This window comes from Lynx rufus, unplaced genomic scaffold (genome assembly GCF_022079265.1).
Source record: "Lynx rufus isolate CCGP_SWC_20201006 ecotype Redwood Valley unplaced genomic scaffold, mLynRuf1.p SCAF_2, whole genome shotgun sequence".
Taxonomy (NCBI): domain Eukaryota; kingdom Metazoa; phylum Chordata; class Mammalia; order Carnivora; family Felidae; genus Lynx; species Lynx rufus.
Window position 1 is genome coordinate 151,284,151 of NW_025814834.1, and position 5,024 is coordinate 151,289,174.

Genomic DNA, 5,024 nt, shown 5'->3' on the forward strand with positions numbered 1-5,024 from the left:
TGTTCAAATAGGGGCTATTGCAGTACGTTTGGAAAGAGTTGATGCTTATTTGAAATTTTTTTTTTTCAACGTTTATTTATTTTTTGGGACAGAGAGAGACAGAGCATGAACGGGGGAGGGGCAGAGAGAGAGGGAGACACAGAATCGGAAACAGGCTCCAGGCTCTGAGCCATCAGCCCAGAGCCCGACGCGGGGCTCGAACTCACAGACCGCGAGATCGTGACCTGGCTGAAGTCGGACGCTTAACCGACTGCGCCACCCAGGCGCCCCGAGTTGATGCTTATTTGGACTAAGGTATGATGGAGGAGGTGAGAAATGTTTAGGGGGAGAGCTTGAAGTTGATGGGTTAGACATGGTATGTGGGAGAGAGAAGGGGCTTTGCCTGCACAGTCTGGTGATTGGCTAGGGGATTACTGAGATGGGGAACATTGGAGCAGGAACAGGTTTGGGGGGGGGGGGAATCAGGAACTCATCTTCCACAGGGTGAGTTTGAGATGCCCATTTAATGCCCAAATGGCAGTACAAAGTGGGCCATTAAAAGTGCAAATCTGGAGCTCAAGTGAGAGATTAGAGTGAAGATATAAAGCTGGGAATCATAAGCATGTAGATTGTATTTAAAGTCATGGGATTGATTGAAATTATTCAAAAAGTGAGCATGGATTAAGAAGAAAAGAGGTTGGGGCGCCTGGGTGGCGCAGTCGGTTAAGCGTCCGACTTCAGCCAGGTCACGATATCGCGGTCCGGGAGTTCGAGCCCCGCGTCGGGCTCTGGGCTGATGGCTCAGAGCCTGGAGCCTGTTTCCAATTCTGTGTCTCCCTCTCTCTCTGCCCCTCGCCCGTTCATGCTCTGTCTCTCTCTGTCCCAAAAATAAATAAACGTTGAAAAAAAAAATTTAAAAAAAAAAAAAAAAAAGAAGAAAAGAGGTCAAAGAGGGAGCCCTGGGGCACTCCAGCACAGGGATCAGGAAGATGAGGGCATCCTGCAAAGAAGGCAGGGAAGGAATAGCCACATCCCCACTTGACGATAGAGATACTGAGCCCTGGAATGGGCTCCTTTCTGGCCCACAAGTCCCCCCACCTTCATCCCAACCTTAAGCCCAGTGCAGCCTCCTCTTCAGCCAGCAATGCATTTAAAGGGATTAATCCAGAATCAGTTTAGGACATTGTAACACTCTACACATATTCATTAAATAGTATGTACACGTGGATGAATAGATGACTATTGACAGATTTTATTTTATTCCTCCTTAAATACTTATTTATAAATATTTACTTGCATTAGATTTTTCTCCCTGGAGAAAAGATTGCACTTGCTTTGTTTTAAGGTCTATCAGAGAAAATTTTTGCTGAAGCCAGAAATCTTTTCTGTTAGCTTTTGATGGCATAAGCCTTGGAGAACTTTATAAAGTAATAATGAAAACATTTGTTCTTAAAGAAAGGGATATGCAAATTTTAAATCTTACAATTTCACTGGATAAGATATTAGAGGTACCATATATTAATATTCATTTACTGATTTCATTATGAAACCAAAACTTATGTAATGCTTATTTGTACAAAGAGCTGCATGTAGGATATGGTAATTGATATTCCAGTAAGAACAGTAATGAAAATTAGTAGTAATATGTGTCAGGTCCAAAGGCTTTTACATGCATTTCGTTTTTTGTTTTTTTTTTTTTTTAATCTTTATTACTGAGAGACAGAGAGAGACAGAGCATGAGCAGGGGAGGGGCAGAGAGAGAGGAGGAGACACAGACTCTGAAGCAGGCTCCAGGCTCTGAGCCGCCAGCACAGAGTCTGACGTGGGACTCGAACTCACACAAATAGGGAGATCATGACCTGAGCTGAAGTCGGACGCTCAACCGACTGAGCCACCCAGGCGCCCTGCGTTTCCTTTTTGTTCATGATTCTCATGGCATCCTGTGAGAATCATACTATTATTACCTGTTTTGTACAAAATAAAAATTCTAAGAGTTACATAACATTCTGGTAGTCAAATGATTAGAATTGGGCAGATTTGAACCCAGCTCTGTATGTTGATAGAGCTTGAATTTTTTTTTTTAAATTTTTAATGTTTTCAGTGTTTATTCATTTTTGAGAGACAGAGAGAGAGAGCACAAGCCACGAGCAGAGGAAGGGCAGAGAGAGAGGGAGACACAGAACCCGAAGCAGGCTCCAGGCTCTGAGCTGTCAGCACAGAGCCCAACGTGGGGCTCGAACCCACAAACCGTGAGATCATGACCTGAGCCAAAGCCACCCAAGCGCCCCAACGGAGCTTGAACTCTTAATCACTCTGCTCTGGGACCCCTTTTCACTAATCAACATCATCATCATCTTATTCATAGCTTAAAACCAAAAACATCATTAACAAGCTTGACCAACATAAATAAGCATGTGTCTCCAAACAAACAAAAATACCTAACAGTGAAATTCTGAAATCCACATTGAAGCAAGAGGAAAAACCCATTCACATTTCTATAAAAAATGGTAGCATTTTCTGTAACATCTCCTGGAAAGCGCAAGCCCCAAACTGGGACTTGGGTCTCCTAGCAAAGAGCAAGGGCAACGCAGAGGCTGCAGGGAGGCGCCCCAGCAAGCACCCTGGCAGTTGCTGTCCTGGCGGGAAGCGCCGTGGAGGCCTCCGCAGCAAGAGCCGAAGCAAACACATTTGGAAGAAAGCAAAACCCAACACAGATGGTCTTGGGCCATACGAGCAGTGGTACCAGAGCCCCGATAGCGGCGGTGCAGCCTCGGCGACATTATGCACGGAGCCAAAGGAGCAAAAACCCTAAGGGACAGAGAGAGAGGAGGAAGAGGAAATTCCCTGGCATCTTCACAAAGGCAAGGGTCTAACGTTGGTAGTAATCATGCCACCAAATTCAAGGACTGAACTTCAGATATCTATTTGGAATATGCTAAAGAGACACAATGATCTGAATCTGTGACTGATCATCCGCTGGATGTGTTTTAATAGGACCATACATACTAAAGTGCATTATACACAGCAACATGGCAACTGAAAATAATTACTTATACTATTGCTATTGATGATATAATAGTGATCACAAATATTATTAGTAAATAAATGGGTGATTTTAAAAACTCCATACCAAAGAGGTTTTTGTTATTTTGCCATTATTAATTCAATATGTAATTTAAATGGCCCTATTTTCTATCTTTTTGTTTCTGTGGATAGTCACCATATAGTAAGGTTCTTACCTTGCCAGGATGACCAGCTGGTTGTTATCTAATAAATCTGAGCTCAAGGATATTAATCATTCTGTTTATGATTCCATTATTTCATTTGCCCGGGCCCTTCGCTTTCCCATAAGGATTCTTCCTGTCTTCAGAATTCTTAACGTGATCATTTTAATTGTTCCCCATTACTTCCTATTTTAAATTTTGTTAGATGGCATTTAATAAGGCTTCAGTTTTGATTATAGAATGGACGCTTTTTAAAAATTTTACTTGGCTCTGTTTCTTCACTTAAAATTACAGCAGTAGGGTTCTGTTTCCCATCAAAAGGTATCCTACATAGCTTATTTCCCTTGGTTCAAAGATTCCACCGGAGAGCCACCAATTAATTTCAGATTGCCCCACACATATAAGGTAGGTCTTACTCCTCTACCAATTCTGAAAGAACACATCTTCCAATTGTGTGAATTCCAATCCTGAAAGAACACATCTTCCATTGATGAAGAAAAAAAATCTCTAACTAGGGTTGCCCGGGCAATAGAGATGGGATTTAAGGAATGCACAATTATGGCCACGGCTGTCTGGTTCTCGTTCATACTAGAACAACTCATGGTACTTTTTTTCTTGCACTGGAAAGGAATATTAAAAAAAAGAAAAAAAAAAAGCTGAGAGCCAGGGTTAGATAACTTGTGATTTTAATCAGAATTTTCAACTATAAAAAATAAGAACTTGAAAATTGGGGTTTGAAACAAAAACAGTTATGACATAATATTGCAAAATATTCTTATCGCTTAGTAAAGGCAAACTATAAATTATAAACCTTTTCCCACACATTTGATCTTGTATCAAGTCAAAGCCCAATTATTTCTGAGGAGTGGGTCTTCTTTCAAAGTAAGAGATTGCACTCTCAAAGCTTTAAAAACACCCCCCTCCCTGACACGTACACATAAACTGTCAAAGAAACATTTGCAGAGAGTCAGAGACATTTCTGTAAATCCTATAAGAAGATTGTGCATCCTAGTGTCTTCTTGACACGTATTCTGCTTGCTTTGGGATTCAAAAACGAGAGATGTGAAAAGCAAGGAGAGGCAAAGCAGCAATAATAGCAGCAGCCCCCACAGGAGCAGCAGCCGCAGTGACACCTCTGTCCCTGTTGGTCTCCACTGTCTGGCAGCTGCTAAGTGGACACCTTTTTGGTGGCTGTCCATGCATGCAGACAGAAGCCTTTTTTTTTTTAAAGCTTATTTATTTATTTTGAGAGAGGGGGCGAGGGAGAGAGAGAGAAAGAGCAGGGGAGGGGCAGAGAGAGAGGGAGAATCCCAAGCAGGCTCCAAGCCATCAGCGTAGAGCCCAATATGGGCTCAAATTCACCAATCGTGAGATCATGACCTGAGCCAAAACCAGGAGTCAGATGCTTAACCGACTCGCCACTCGGGTGCCCCTGAGAAGCCATTTAAAAAAGTCAGGCTTTACAGGTTGTCACGTTTTTCCTCAACTTCTCTCATTCGAGTACACGAGGACACGTTGCTTCTGAGTCTCTGCATTCAAGATGGACTGGCTCAAATAAGGCAGGATTTTAAGAGATGAATGTAAAATTCTTTTTTCATGAAACAAACTGCATGGATAAAAGATGAAAGAGACCTGGCTGAACAATATTTCCTGTCAGACATAGCAAGGAGTTTTAGTTGATCATGAATTTATTATGAGCTAAGAGGTATATCACTGCCTAGAAAGCTAAGACATCGTTAATGCCCAGAAAGTGCCCATACGAGGTAACAATTTTGCTGTATGCTGCATTGGCCAGACCATGCCCGACCTAGAATGTACAGA

General features: G+C 42.3%; 1 long non-coding RNA gene across 1 annotated transcript; it reads left to right on the forward strand.

Annotated features, from left to right (window-relative positions):
- Positions 1–207: 207 nt before the first annotated feature.
- Positions 208–3,274, forward strand: LOC124515483 (uncharacterized). The gene is made up of 2 exons (XR_006962823.1): positions 208–294; positions 2,345–3,274. It is a non-coding gene; the product is annotated as an uncharacterized LOC124515483 (long non-coding RNA).
- Positions 3,275–5,024: the final 1,750 nt, after the last annotated feature.